Here is a 17,078-nt window from a genome sequence, read left to right on the forward strand (position 1 = left end):
AGGTTGAGTGACAGGGATAGGGAGGATTTGGGACGGGCATTACAGTCAATGGCTAATGGGAAGGCGCCTGGCGTAGACGGATTTCCTGCTGAAATTTATAAAAACTTGGGGGAAGTGTTGATCCCTAAATTGAAGGTGGTTTTGGAGGAGGCTAGGATTGGCGGAAGGCTGCCGGCATCTATACGGGAGGCCACAATAGTGGTGATTCCAAAGGAGGGGAAAGACCTGACACAGCCGGATTCATATCGACCAATTTCTTTACTTACTATTGATGTTAAACTCCTGGCTAAGGTGTTGGCGATGAGGTTGACAAGTGTTATTTCTGGCCTGGTACACTCAGATCAATCTGGCTTCATGCCTGATAGGTCAACTGCGATCAACTTGCGAAGACTATATGTGAACTTGCAACTCAGAGCTGATAACTGTGGCCAGAGAGTTATTGCATCTTTAGACGCTCACAAGGCGTTCGATAGTGTGGAGTGGGGGTATCTCTGGCAGGTGTTGGGAAGAATGGGGTTTGGACCGCAGTTCATATCGTGGATTCAATTAATGTACTCGATGGCCAGGGTTAGGGTAAATGGGGAGTTGTCACGGACCATACAATTGGCTAGAGGGACGAGGCAGGGGTGTCCGCTTTCCCCCCTTTTGTTTGCTCTGGCAGTGGAGCCGCTGGCTGCTACACTTCGACGGTCTGATGAGATGACGGGATTTAAATATGGGGTGATTGAAGAAAGGGTGGCGTTGTATGCGGACGACATTTTGTTGTTTCTGGCTGATCCAGTTGCATCCTTGGAGGGAGCCATTGGGATTATTGAACGATTTGGATCAGTGTCGGGGCTTAGGATAAACTAGAGTAAGTCTATCTTGTTTAAGGTGGACGATGTGGAGGGGGAACCATTGGAGGATGGGCGACTGGAGGTGACAAGTAAATTTAAGTACCTGGGAATATGGGTATCTATGCCGGTCACTGACTATATACATGAGAATCTGACTCCAATCTTGGGTGTCCTCAAGGCAAAAGCAGATGCATGGCTTAAGCTGCATTTGTCAGTGGTAGGTAGGGTGAATCTTATCAAAATGATTCTGATGCCAAAAATACTGTATATTCTTCACAATGCACCGGTCTGGATACCACGTGGGAAATTTAGACAGATCAACTCTCTGTTTAGGAATTTGATTTGGGGGAGGCAACATCCCCGTATTAAACTGGAGACACTTCAGCGACCCAAGGATGATGGGGGTCTGGCATTGCCTAACCCTGAATTGTACTTCCTTGCAGCCCAGAGTCAGCATCTAAGGGGCTGGGCGCATGAGGGGTCATCTGGAGCGGTACAGCGGTTGATGGAAGTGGTGACAAAAAGAAGGCCAGTGGTACAATGTTTGGAGGATGGATCCTTGGAGAGTTTGGGGAAGCTATACCCGACTTTGCTGTTGATACGCAGGCTGTGGAGCAGATTGAGGCATGTACGTGGGATCACGGACTTGACTAGATACTCGCCGTTATGGCATAATAACAATCTGAAAGAATTTGAAGCATTAGGGGTATTGATAGAATGGTTGGGCAAAGGGATTCAGTATGTGTATCAAATAACTGAACAAGGTGAACTGAAATCATTTTCCCAATTGCAGGCGGAATTTGGCCTTGGGAATGCAGGAGAGTATCAATATTTGCGGATGAGGCATGCCTTTGGAGCTCAGAGTAGGAACGGAGGTATTAGGATTCAAAGGGATATAGTACTGGAGTATGTGTGTAATGACGGGACGACTGGAGGAGTCATATCCACTCTGTACAGGGATCTGTTGCATACTTTCCTATTGGGGTTTCCAATAATGGCGAGAGCTAAATGGGAAAGAGATCTGGGCCCAATGGATAACGAGACTTGGGAGTCGGTGTTGGAATGGATCCCAAAACTGTCGCTGAGTGAACCGTATAGACTGTCACAGCTTTATGTGATACATAGAGTTTATAGGTCTCCGATGGTGCTATATAAGGCATGATTGCGTAATGACTCTGAATGTCCGAGGTGTAGGTCTACGGATGCAGACATTTTCCATATGATGTGGACATGTCCGAGGTTGGTTGCCTTTTGGGTGGTAGTTTTAAGTCGTATGGAAGGTGCGTATGGATGCACGGTGCCTAGGGACCCAGTTGTCTGTCTGTTGGGATGCGTGGATGAGATTGGGGTGGATAAACACCTAAAGATAGCCATAGCTAGATTGTTGTACATGGCTAGGAAGGTGATAGCTAGAAACTGGATTAGGGAAGAGCCGCCGTCAAGAGGAGAATTTCTCCAGTACGTAAAACAGGGCCTGACACTAGAAAAAGGGATTTATAAGAAGAAAGGGAAAACTGAAACGTTCAATAAAATGTGGTCTCCATGGATTGCTATGGGATAGTAATGTGAAGTGTGGCCTATACGATTGGTTGAGGGATTAGATACTCTATTGTTTTAATGATGGTAGTAATTAACAAGATGAGCTGCTTTGTGGGGTGGGGGAGGGGGGCTTTGGGATCGAAGGGGGTTGTTTGAAGGGAGAGGGGGGGAAAAATACTTTGTATTGAAAATGTCAATGAAACATGTTAATTGCCTTGTTATTCTTAATAAAAATTTATTTGAGCAAAAAAAAAAAAAAAACGTCAACTCATCCCGCAAAATACAAGCCCTCAAATGACTCTGTGGGCTGAAACATGGAAAATTATTGTTTTATTGTCCTGTGATTAGGGTCTCTGTTGTGATGACCTCACATGGTCTGAGGGGCAAGTTCCTTAGTTGATGTAAAAAGACATAAATCCGTGTGATAGCAGCCAGACATAAAAACCCGATATAAATCTGGTATTGTTGTAATCGCACCAAGCCGAAGAATAAAGTCGTCTAATCACTTATACTGCACGAGGAACTAAGTAAAAAATAAATCCAATTATTCACCTGTTTTGTTCATTATCCCTCCCAAAGATCGCAGTAAGGCTCCGTGCACACTTATCCTGTGCTCTGCGCTGAGCACTTACACCGGGGTTTTTTGTAAATCCCTGAAATACGTGATTCAGATGGGACCCCCAGTGGAAAATTCCCTATAATGAGGCAAATGGAGGCATTGTGGATGCCATAGAACATGTGATCCGTCAAGGTACATCTTTTTAGGATTGCATAAAAGTATTGTCGGCCACAGTTTTATGCACTTCTGAAACAGAGGCCAGACGGAGTCCAGAGTAACTCTGCTGCCTCATTATGATGAATGGATCCCTAAGAGGTTTCATCTGAATCACGTCACTCGAATATTTAGATGGAAACCTCAAAGTAAGTGCTCAGCGTACAGGGCTGGATAAATATGATCCTAAATGTTATGTAAAATGTTCCCAATAAAAGCTTCAACTCAATCCACAAAAAAGCATGTCCCCACTCCGGTCTGTCATCTGTTAACGGAAATATGGGGGCTTCCACATTACTGGTAGTACAAAGGCTCTGGAAAAGCAAAATGGCTCCTCCCCCCCTCAAAAGAAATTCAGAAATTCCCAAATCAAAATGAACCCCCTCCCTTCTGAGCCCCACAGTGTACCTAAACCACATATAGCGTCCACATGTTTGGCATTTCTGAAGTGATGAGAGCTCGCCTAAATTATAGGTACATGTCTCCAGAAGCATAAGCTGGGCATAACGTATTGGTGACTGGAACGTACTGGTCAATACAACATATTGGTCACTACAACGTACTGGTCACTACAAAGGCAGTTTGCAATTTTCACTCGGCAACATTCATTGCTGTTTGTTTCTGGAAATCACCTATGGAGTCAAAATGGTCAATACACCTGTAAATAAATTCCCCAAAGGTAATGATTTCCAAAATGGGGTCACATGAGGGGGTATTCTGCTCTTCTAGCAATTAGGGACTGTGTATATAGAGTCCGCAAACTATTGAAAAAAAATCTGCGCTCAATCTCTCCATATGGCTACGCGGTAGTGTAAAGCCACATATGGGGTATTGCCACATTCAGTAGAAATTGTGGGACAAAATATGGTGCCATTTTTACCCACTTCTTGTGTGAAAATGTAAAACCTGGGACTAAAACAAAATTGTAGTGGTAAAAATGATATTTTTTTCTTCCCTGCCCAATGGTATAACATTCTGAGACACACCCGTGGTGTCATTATCACTGCACCCCTAGATGAATTTGTTGTGAGGTGTAGTTTGTAAAATGGGATCACATATGGGGGGGTTCTGCTGTTCTGGCAACTCAAAGGCTCTCCCAGTTGGTCACGGCATCCGCAAACCATAACTTTAAAATCTGCACTATAGTATGGGTCTCCTTCCCTTCTGAGCTTTGCCCTGTGATGAAAAATATTACCCGATTACATGTAGGGTATTGGCGCACTCAGGAAAAAATGGACCTCAGTTTGTTGTAAACAAAATTTCCTATTAGCCTTTTGTAAAATTGAAAACTTGCGACTAAAACATTTTAGTGGTAAAAATGTAATTTATTCTTTCTTCACTTCTCAATGGTATAAAATTCTGTGAGACACATGTAGTTTCAATATGATCACTGCACCCCTATATGAATTCATTGGGGAGTCTAGTTTGTAAAATGAGTTCACATATGGGGGGTTTCTGTTGTTCTGGCACTACAGGGGCTCTGGCAATGTGACATGGCACCCTCAAAACATTGCATTAAAATCTGAACTCCAACATGGTGCTTCTTGCCATCTGAGCTTTGAACTGTGCCTCAAAAGTAGTATTCCCCCACATATGGGGTATCGGCGTACTCAGGAGAAATTGCACAACAAATTGTATGGTGCAATTTCTTCTGTTGCCCTTGTAAAAATTAAAACAATTGGGGCTAAAATAATATTTTTGTGGGGAAAATTTGATTTTTTTTTAAATTTTCACGGCTCGACGTTATAAACTTCTGTGAAGAACCTAGGGGTTCAAGGTGCTCACCACACAGCTAAATACATTCCTTGAGGGGTTGAGTTTACAAAATGGGTTCACATGTGAGGGAATTTCCATTGTTTAGGAACTTAACGGGCTCTCCAAACAGAAGAAGGAGTCCACTAAGGCTATGTTCACACTTTGCGGATTCCACTGCAGAATTTTCCGCAGCGGAATTCCAAAATCCGCAGTGAAAACCCGTCGCGGTTTTTACTGCGGTTTCTTATGCGGATTTTCATCTGCATTTTCCTATTGGAGCAGGTGAAAATCCGCAGTAAAGAAGTGACATGCTGCGGAATGTAATCCGCTGTGTTTCCGCGCGTTTTTTTCCACAGCATGTGCACAGCGTTTTTTGTTTCCCATAGGTTTACATTGGACTGTAAACTCATGGGAAACTGCTGCGGATCCGCAGCGGTCAAATCCGCTGCGGATCCGCAACAAAATCCACAAAGTGTGAACATAGCCCAATGATTCCAGCAAATTTTACATTCAAAAAGTCCTGAGCGCTGCCATGCACCAAAGAGTACTTTTCTCCATCATATGGGGTATCGGCGCACTCAGGAGAAATTGCACTGCAACTTGTACGGCACAAGTTCTCTTGTTTCCCTTATGGAAATGCAAAATTTGAGGCTAAAAAACATTATTGTGTGGAAAATGTGATTTATTTTTTTTCACGTTATAAACTTCTGTAAAAGACCTGAGGATTCAATGTGCTCACCAGACATCTAGATTAATTCCCTGGGGGTCTAGTTTTCAAAGTGGTGTCACTTTTGGGGGATTTTCACTGTTTAGGCACATTAGGGTCTCTTCAAATGCGATGAAAACCAAGTAAGAAACAAAAGAAAACCTTAAATAACTTTATTTATAAAAGCCCAAATATATACCAAAATTTCTTTTTATAAAAAGAGTTGTAGAGGGTCTGGTAATGATGATCCCAAAGAATTTATCCACTGTGATTAAAAACACAAAATAAGCACATTGATTTAGAGCTAATGAATAAATTACACAAAGGAAGAGTCTAGGGAAGATAGTTTGTGCGTCACTCTAAATGTATCCCTTCCTGGCAGCTAAGGTTGGCAACTTGGGCAACTTAATGGCGGCCCCCCCCCCCCCTCCATGTTGACTGACCGTCACCAGGATGCCTTAACAAAGCCACCACCAAACACCTAAATAAAGTGCTTATAGTGCAATAATGTCTGATCCTTAAGGTACCGTCACACATAGCGACGCTGCAGCGATACCGACAACGATCCGGATCGCTGCAGCGTCGCTGTTTGGTCGCTGGAGAGCTGTCACACAGACGGCTCTCCAGCGACCAACGATCCCGAGGTCCCCGGTAACCAGGGTAAACATCGGGTAACTAAGCGCAGGGCCGCGCTTAGTAACCCGATGTTTACCCTGGTTACCATCCTAAAAAGTAAAAAAACAAACGCTACATACTTACCTACCGCTGTCTGTCCTCGGCGCTCTGCTTCTCTGGTCTGGCTGTGAGCGCCGGGCAGCCAGAAAGCAGAGCGGTGACGTCACCACTCTGCTTTCCGGCTGACCGACGCTCACAGCCAGAGCAGGAGGAGAGCAGAGCACAGCGCTGGAGGACAGACGGCTGTAGGTAAGTATGTAGTGTTTGTTTTTTTACTTTTAGGATGGTAACCAGGGTAAACATCGGGTTACTAAGCGCGGCCCTGCGCTTAGTTACCCGATGTTTACCCTGGTTACCAGCAAAGACATCGCTGAATCGGTGTCACACACGCCGATTCAGCGATGTCTACGGGGAGTCCAGCGACGAAATAAAGTTCTGGACTTTCTTCCCCGACCAGCGATCTCCCAGCAGGGGCCTGATCGCTGCTGCCTGTCACACTGGACGATATCGCTAGCGAGGACGCTGCAACGTCACGGATCGCTAGCGATATCGTCTAGTGTGACAGTACCTTTAGTGCCTAGTCTGTATTGAACAGTGCAGAGATATGGCTCAATATTGCAGATTAGAGGTAATACTCGCATAAGTATGTATTTCGTATGCCTTTAGATATACAAATGTCTCAATGTGATGAAAAGAGGAGATAACCAACATAGTATCCCGAATCAGGAGGAGTTTGTATTATTTAAGAACCTATTTCTCAAATGAGAGGAAGTTTTTTCAAAAGAAGACAATGGCAGAAAAAAATGGTCATCGAGCAGACAGCATACCTCAAATACATACATGCATGGCCCCAAAATCACAATTGCACAGTAACCCCAATATCATCATGGATCCTTTAAAAGCACAGGTGTATTCAGAAACCATGTCCAAAATATAGATTGACACTTATCTCAGAGGGGCTGGTACCCCATCCAGACACGTTTCCCCCCTATTACCAATCCAAACTGGGGTCATCAGCGGAAATGGTAACTGAGCCACAGGCAGCGCTGTCAATGGAATGCTGCGTGCCTTCAAGTGCCATAGGGCAAATGCGCTCCAGGGAGCATATGTCCGTAAAATAACTTCCGTGACCGGAAGTGTTCACTGGAACGCAGTATGTGCTCCAGCAGACATATGACACAGTAGTAATGTCCGCTGTAACGCTGTATGCGCCCCAGCAGGGGCCTCACAGGTAGTGCTACCAGGATCTGGAGGAGGTTTGGGTGTAAAGAATAAAAAATAAATAAAAGTTCAGGCCCAAATGATAGGGCCAGAGGATAACTCATGATGTGAATTCCATCAAAATTTCTCCATCCAGAGAGACAACATGTCATAGAAGGCATACAATAAATTAAAATGTATATGCCTATGACAATGCTTGATTGTGGACAATGCCGATGAGTACATACATAAGGAAGGATTAGAAACGACCAGGGCCACACATAAAGAAAAAGAATGAGGTATTAAAAAAATTAATTACTAATGAAAAGTCCCCCCAATGCATGTTTTTAAATGTGTATTAGTCATGGTCTGAAAGGACCAATGTGGCTTTGCAAGAATTTTTGAACTTATGGACCCAACACATCAAATAAAGCTAGTAAAGCCAAGTTGTTCATTTAATTCCCCTGGACTCATGGACTCCAACCAGAAAATCCATCTGGTCTCTCTCTGGATGATTTTCTTGTCCCAATCTCCTAGTATTTTGGGCTGAGGGATCGTTTCAATCACCCTTAAAGAGAGGGATTTTAGGTTCACTTGATGTTCACTGACTTTCTGACGAGCTAGGGAGATGTCTCTTTTGTGAACAATATCACCTATGTTCACCTATAAGGGGAGGGGGAAAAAATAATAAATTACTGATAGGGGTTTGTTATAAATCTCCAAAAATAATGGAAGCAATGGAGAATATCCTCGTAAAGCATATAGATGAAGCTGCGACTCAAGAGAAGTCATTATTATGGGGGACTTCAACTACCCTGAAATAGATTGGGGAACAGAAACCTGCAGTTCCAGCAAAGGTAATCGTTTTTTGACAACTCTGATAGACAATTACCTTTCACAACTGGTTCAGGACCCAACAAGGAGGGGGGGACTGCTAGACCTAATATTAACCAACAGGCCAGACCGCATAGCAAATATAAGGGTTGGGGGTCACTTGGGGAATAGTGATCACAAAATATTAAGTTTTCATGTTTCCTTTAATAAGATGTGTAGTAGAGGGGATACAAGGACACTAAACTTCAGGAGGGCAAATTTCCAACGGATGAGAGAGGATCTTGGTGCAATTAACTGGGGCGATATCCTGAGACACAAAAATACACAAAGAAAATGGGAGACGTTTATTAGCATCCTGGATAGGACCTGTGCACAGTATTTACCGTATGGGAATAAACATACTAGAAATGGGAGGAAACCAATATAGCTAAATAGAGCTGTAAGGGGCGCAATAAGTGACAAAAAGAAAGCATTTAGAGAATTAAAGGAAGTAGGTAGTGAGGAGGCATTAAATAAATACAAAAAATTAAATAAATTCTGTAAAAAGCAAATCAAGGCAGCAAAGATTGAGACAGAGAGACTCATTGCCAGAGAGAGTAAAAATAATCCCAAAATATTATTTAACTACATAAATAGTAAGAAACTAAAAAAAATGATAGTGTTGGCTCCCTTAAAAATAGTCTAGGTGAAATGGTGGATGAGGATGAGGAAAAAGCCAATATATTAAATGACTTTTTTTCATCAGTTTTTACAAAAGAAAATCCCATGGCAGACAAAATGACTAGTGTTAAAAATTCCCAATTAAATGTCACCTGCTTAACCCAGCAGGAAGTGCGGCGGCTTCTAAAAATCACTAAAATTGACAAATCTCCGGGCCCGGATGGGATACACCCCCGAGTACTGCAGGAATTAAGTACAGTCATTGATAGGCCATTATTTTTAATCTTTAAAGACTCCATAATAACAGGGTCTGTACCACAGGACTGGCGTATAGCAAATGTGGTGCCAATATTCAAAAAGGGGACAAAAACTGAACTCGGAAATTAAAGGCCGGTAAGCTTAACCTCTACTGTGGGTAAAATCCTGGAGGGCATTCTAAGGGATGCTATACTGGAGTATCTGAAGAGGAATAACCTCATGACCCAGTATCAGCACGGGTTTACTAGGGACCGTTCATGTCAGACTAATTTGATCAGTTTCTATGAAGACGTAAGTTCCGGACTGGACCAAGGGAACCCAGTGGATGTAGTGTATATGGACTTTTCAAAAGCTTTTGATATGGTGCCACACAAAAGGTTGATACATAAAATGAGAATAATGGGGATAGGGGAAAATATGTGTAAGTGGGTTGAGAGCTAGCTCAGGGACAGGAAACAAAGGGTGGTTATTAATGGGGCACACTCGGACTGGGCAGCGGTTAGCAGTGGGGTACCACAGGGGTCAGTATTGGGCCCTCTTTTTAACATATTTATTAATGACCTTGTAGGGGGCATTCAGAGTAGATTTCAATATTTGCAGATGACACTAAACTCTGCAGGGTAATCAATACAAGGGAGGACAATTTTGTATTACAGGATGATTTATGTAAACTAGAAGCTTGGGCTGATAAATGGCAAATGAGCTTTAATGGGGATAAATGTAAGGTCATGCACTTGGGTAGAAGTAATAAGATGTATAATTATGTGCTTAATTCTAAAACTCTGGGCAAAACCGTCAATGAAAAAGACCTGGGTGTATGGGTGGATGACAAACTCATATTCAGTGGCCAGTGTCAGGCAGCTGCTACAAAGGCAAATAAAATAATGGGATGCATTAAAAGAGGCATAGATGCTCATGAGAACATAATTTTACCTATATACAAGTCACTAGTTCGACCACACTTAGAATACTGTGCACAGTTCTGGTCTCCGGTGTATAAAAAAGACATAGCTGAACTAGAGCGGGTGCAGTGATGAGCGACCAAGGTTATTAGAGGACTGGGGGAGGGGGGTCTGCAATCCCAAGATAGGTTATTACACTTGGGGCTATTTAGTTTGGAAAAATGAAGACTAAGGGGTGATCTTATTTTAATGTATAAATATATGAGGGGACAGTACAAAGACCTTTCTGATGATTTTTAATCATAGACCTAAAACAGGGACAAGGGGGCATCCTCTATGTCTGGAGGAAAAAAGGTTTAAGCATGATAAAAGACGCGGATTCTTTACTGTAAGAGCAGTGAGACTATGGAACTCTCTGCCGTATGATGCTGTAATGAGTGATTCATTACTTAAATTTAAGAGGGGACTGGATACATTTCTGGAGAAGTATAATGTTACAGGATATATACACTAGATTCCTTGATAGGGCGTTGATCCAGGGAACTAGTCTGATTGCCGTATGTGGAGTCGGGAAGGAGTTTTTTCCCCAATGTGGAGCTTACTCTTTGTCACATGTTTTTTTTTTGCCTTCCTCTGGATCAACATGTTAGGGCATGTTAGGTTAGGCTATGGGTTGAACTAGATGGACTTATAGTCTTCCTCCAACCTTAATAACTATGTAACTATATTCTTACTCTCAGCTGTCTCAGTTTCTTCTCAGCCTCAAGAATTGTCCCTTCGGGATACCGTTCCTGAGGCTGGGAGGATGTTAACTCTCCCACCTTACCAAGCTGTTAGATGCCGTGGGCTTGCAGTAAATTGAGGTGCCAAAATGGCCATCCTCATTCCTTGCAATAAAGATGTCTAGGAAGGGAATGCTCTCCCCCCTACATCACATGTAGTCAGGAAGTTCCACCACCAGCTTAGGGGCACAATTATGGGACGCCCCTGTGCCCCCCACCTATGGCAACCTGCTACTGGGCTGGTGGGAGAACACCATAGTTTTTCAGGATGAGGATGTCATGGTGCCCCAGAATTATTTTCTGGGGGCGCTACATTGGTGACTTCCTCGTCCTGTGGTTGGAATCAATTGAGGAATTTGTGGCACACCTTAAAATCAATGACTTGGGGCTGAGATTTACATGTGATGGAGGGGGGGGGGACAGCATTACCTTCCTAGGCATCTTTATTGCGAGGGATATGGATGGCCATCTTGGCACCTAAATTTACTGCAAGCCCACAGGATCTAACAGCTTGCTAAGGTGGGAGAGTTATCCGCTCAGCCTCAGGAAGGTCATCCCGAAGGGGCAATTCCTGGGGCAGAGAAGAAACTGCTCTTCACTGAGGGACTTTGAATCAAAAGCAAACAATCTAAAAAGGAGGTTCAGAAACCGAAGATATCCCACACATATCATCGACAGAGGGTATAGACATGCTATTGAGTGTAACCAGTCAGAACTTGTCCAGAAAGTGAAGGATGCTACCCATGATGTCACTCAACTGATCAACACATTTTACGATAACAGTGGTCGAATCATGAACATCTTGAGGAGATACTGGGGCATCCTAAGTGCAGATCCGGACATCTCCGCTGTCATTACCTCACAACCATCAGTCACATTCAGAGAGGATAAATCGCATGATTTTGTGACATATAGTCACTATAGTGCCCCTAAACCAACGAGTACCTAGCGTGATCGCAGGGAACCAGGAACTCATAGATGTAGCTCCTGCAGTTTCTGTAAATATGACAGGGTGTCAAAAACCTTCTCAAGTGCTGTAACAGACAGGACATATAATATCAACGATTTTGCATGTTGCAAAACAGCGGGCGTCAAGGAAGTTTAAATGAACAACCTGGCTTTACTAGCTTTATTTGATGTGTTGGATCCATAAGTTCAAAAATTCTTGCAAAGTCATATTGGTCCTTACAGAGCATGACTAATATACACATTTAATATCCATTGAGGGGACTTTTCATTAGTAATTTATTTATTAATATCACATTCTTTCTCTTTGTGTGGCATTGGTCGTTTCTTATCCTTCCTTATGTATGTACTCATCGGCATTGTCCACAATCAGGCATTGTCATAGGCATATACATTTTAATTTATTGTATGCTTTGTATGACATGTTGCCTCTCTGGATGGAGAAAAATACAACCAGGGACATCGAGCATGAGGCTCCGCCCCTTCCAGATAGAAGGGAAATTCACATCAAGGGTTATCCTCTGGCCCTATCATTTGGGCCTGAACTTTTATTTATTTTTTATTCTTTACATCCAAACCTACTCCAGATCCTGGTTTCGCTACTTGTGTGGCCCCTCCTGGGGCACCAAATGCATTCCGGCAAATATTACAACCGTATCACGTCTGCTGGAGCGCATACTGCCGGACTACATAAGGAAGGACCCGTGCCCACTTGAACGCACGCAGCGTTCCATTGACAGATGCTGCCCGTGGCTCACTGTTACCATTTCCGCTGATGAACCCCATTTGGATTGGCAAAGGAGGGAAAAGCATTGGGATGGGGTACCAGCCCTTCTGAGATAAGTGTCAATCTATATTTTGGACATGGTTTCTGAATACAACTGTGCTTTTAAAGGATCCATGGTGCTATTGGGGTTACTGTGCTATTGTGATTTTGGGGCCATGCATGTAGGTATATGTGTTATGCTGTCTGCTGCATGACCATTTTATTCTGCCTTTGTCTTCTTTTGAAAAAAAAAAACTTCCTCTCATTTGAGAAATAGGTTCTTATATGATACAAACTCCCCCCTGATTTGGGATACTATCTTGGTTATCTCCTTTTTTCAGCACATTAAGATATTAGTGTATTTATAAAGACATACGAAATACATACTTATGCGAGTATTAACTCTCCTCTGCAATATTGAGCCATATTTCTGCACTGCTCAATACAGACTAGGCACTAAGGATCAGACATTATTGCACTATAAGAACTTTATTTAGGTGTTTGGTGGTGGCTTTGTTGAAGAGTCCTGATGAGGGTCAGTCGATATGGAGCAGGGGTTCCATTAAGTTACCCAGGGTGCCAACCTCTGCTGCCAGGAAGGGATACATTTAGGGTGACACACAAACTATCTTCCCTAGACTCTTAATTTGTGTTATTTATTCATTAGCTCTAAATCAGTGTGCTAATTTTGTGGGGGGTTTTATCCCAGTGGATATAATTTGGGGATTATCATTACCAGACCCTCTGTAAAGATACGTTCACATTTGCGTTGTTGGGCGCAGCATCGTCGACGCATACCGACACATGCATCATGCGCCCATCTTTAACATTGGGGGCGCATGGACATGCGCCAGTATGCGTTGTGTTGCGTTTTACGACGCATGCGTCAATTTGATGCACCAGACAGGGCGCGGACGACACTACTTGTAGCATTTATCCTGCGCCAAAATTCATGAACATTACTAGTTTATGTCAACGCATGCGTCAAAAAAACGCAACGTTGTGATATGCGCTGTTGGTTGCGTCGACGACGACGCGCCCAACAACGCAAATGTGAACGTAGCCTTACTCCTAATTTAAGAAGAAATTTTGGTATATATTTGGGCCTTTATAAATATCAAATAAGTTATTTTTTTAAGTTTTTTTTTTTTTTGTTTCTTTCTTGGTTTTCATCTCACTAAGGCCGGCGTCACACACAGCGTAAAACAATACGGTCCGTATATTACGGCCGTAATACGCTGAAAAGTCCCAAAAAAAGTGGTCCGTAGCTCCTCCGTAGGCAGGGTGTGTCAGCGTTTTTTGCGCATGGCATCCTCCGTATGTAATCCGTATGGCATCCGTACTGCGTGGTTTTCTCGCAGGCTAGCAAAACCAACATACCGCTATAGAAGTGATCCATGTGTCCCAAAAAGAAAAGAAAATATATATATACTGTCTATATATATATATATATATATATATATATATATATGTGTGTCAGTAGACACATATATTAGAGAGAAAAGCCGGTAATTCAGTGCGGTGTACAGTAAAATCACACTGACAGCTTACAGTAGAATAGGTAGAATAAATGTGTACACATAGAATAGGTATATATATATACAGTGGGGCAAAAAAGTATTTAGTCAGTCAGCAATAGTGCAAGTTCCACCACTTAAAAAGATGAGAGGCATCTGTAATTTACATCATAGGTAGACCTCAACTATGGGAGACAAACTGAGAAAAAAAAATCCAGAAAATCACATTGTCTGTTTTTTTAACATTTTATTTGCATATTATGGTGGAAAATAAGTATTTGGTCAGAAACAAAATTTCATCTCAATACTTTGTAATCTATCCTTTGTTGGCAATGACAGAGGTCAAACGTTTTCTGTAAGTCTTCACAAGGTTGCCACACACTGTTGTTGGTATGTTGGCCCATTCATCCATGCAGATCTCCTCTAGAGCAGTGATGTTTTTGGCTTTTCGCTTGGCAACACGGACTTTCAACTCCCTCCAAAGGTTTTCTATAAGGTTGAGATCTGGAGACTGGCTAGGCCACTCCAGGACCTTGAAATGCTTCTTACGAAGCCACTCCTTCGTTGCCCTGGCGGTGTGCTTTGGATCATTGTCATGTTGAAAGACCCAGCCACGTTTCATCTTCAATGCCCTTGCTGATGGAAGGAGGTTTGCACTCAAAATCTCACGATACATGGCCCCATTCATTCTTTCATGTACCCGGATCAGTCATCCTGGCCACTTTGCAGAGAAACAGCCCCAAAGCATGATGTTTCCACCACCATGCTTTACAGTAGGTATGGTGTTTGATGGATGCAACTCAGTATTCTTTTTCCTCCAAACACGACAAGTTGTGTTTCTACCAAAAAGTTCCAGTTTGGTTTCATCAGACCATAGGACATTCTCCCAAAACTCCTCTGGATCATCCAAATGCTCTCTAGCAAACTTCAGACGGGCTCGGACATGTACTGGCTTAAGCAGTGGGACACGTCTGGCACTGCAGGATCTGAGTCCATGGTGGCATAGTGTGTTACTTATGGTAGGCCTTGTTACATTGGTCCCAGCTCTCTGCAGTTCATTCACTAGGTCCCCCCGCGTGGTTCTGGGATTTTTGCTCACCGTTCTTGTGATCATTCTGACCCCACGGGGTGGGATTTTGCGTGGAGCCCCAGATCGAGGGAGATTATCAGTGGTCTTGTATGTCTTCCATTTTCTAATTATTGCTCCCACTGTTGATTTCTTCACTCCAAGCTGGTTGGCTATTGCAGATTCAGTCTTCCCAGCCTGGTGCAGGGCTACAATTTTGTTTCTGGTGTCCTTTGACAGCTCTTTGGTCTTCACCATAGTGGAGTTTGGTGTCAGACTGTTTGAGGGTGTGCACAGGTGTCTTTTTATACTGATAACAAGTTTAAACAGGTGCCATTACTACAGGTAATGAGTGGAGGAAAGAGGAGACTCTTAAAGAAGAAGTTACAGGTCTGTGAGAGCCAGAAATCTTGATTGTTTGTTTCTGACCAAATACTTATTTTCCACCATAATATGCAAATAAAATGTTAAAAAAACAGACAATGTGATTTTCTGGATTTATTTTTCTCAGTTTGTCTCCCATAGTTGAGGTCTACCTATGATGTAAATTACAGATGCCTCTCATCTTTTTAAGTGGTGGAACTTGCACTATTGCTGACTGACTAAATACTTTTTTGCCCCACTGTATATCTATGTCAGTGAGACACATATATGTATATATATTAATATTTATTCCAGCGCTAGACAGCTTGAAAGCCGGTAATTCAATTACCGGCTTTTTCCTTCTCCTTCCTAAAACCCGACATGATTTGAGACATGGTTTACATACAGTAAACCATGTCTTCTCTCCATTTTTTTTGCAGATTCCACACTACTAATGTCAGTAGTGTGTATCTGCAAAATTTGGCCGTTCTAGCTCTTAAAATAAAGGGTTAAATGGCGGAAAAAATTGGCGTGGGCTCCCGCGCAATTTTCTCCGCCAGAGTAGTAAAGCCAGTGACTGAGGGCAGATATTAATAGCCTGGAGAGGGTCCACGGTTATTGGCCCCCCCCTGGCTAAAAATATCTGCCCCCAGCCACCCCAGAAAAGGCACATCTGGAAGATGCGCCTATTCTGGCACTTGGCCACTCTCTTCCCATTCCCGTGTAGCGGTGGGATATGGGGTAATGAAGGGTTAATGCCACCTTGCTATTGTAAGGTGACATTAAGCCTAATTAATAATGGAGAGGCGTCAATTATGACACCTATCCATTATTAATCCAATACTAGTAAAGGGTTAAATAAAACACAAACACATTTTTTAAAATTATTTTAATGAAATAAAAACAATGGTTGTTGCAGTATTTTATTCAACGCCCAATCCAGTCACTGAAGACCCTCGTTCTGTGAGTAAAAAAACATAATAAACCAACAATATACTTACCCTCCGCAGATCTGTAACGTCCAACGATGTAAATCCTTCTGAAGGGGTTAAAACATTTTGCAGCAAGGAGCTGTGCTAATGCAGGCTGCTCCTCGCTGCAAAACCCCAGGGAATGAGGCTAAAAATAGATCAATGATCTATATTTAGCTTCATTTGCGGTGAGGCGCCCTCTGCTGGCTGTTCATAGATCGTGGGAAATTACCTAGAAAGCCAGGGAGCTTACTGCAACAACCATTGTTTTTATTTCATTAAAATAATTTTAAAAAATGTGTTTGTGTTTTATTTAACCCTTTACTAGTATTGGATTAATAATGGATAGGTGTCATAATTGACGCCTCTCCATTATTAATTAGGCTTAATGTCACCTTACAATAGCAAGGTGGCATTAACCCTTCATTACCCCATATCCCACCGCTACACGGGAATGGGAAGAGAGTGGCCAAGTGCCAGAATAGGCGCATCTTCCAGATGTGCCTTTTC

This window comes from Ranitomeya imitator, chromosome 1, assembly GCF_032444005.1.
Source record: "Ranitomeya imitator isolate aRanImi1 chromosome 1, aRanImi1.pri, whole genome shotgun sequence".
In the NCBI taxonomy this organism is placed as follows: Eukaryota; Metazoa; Chordata; class Amphibia; order Anura; family Dendrobatidae; genus Ranitomeya; species Ranitomeya imitator.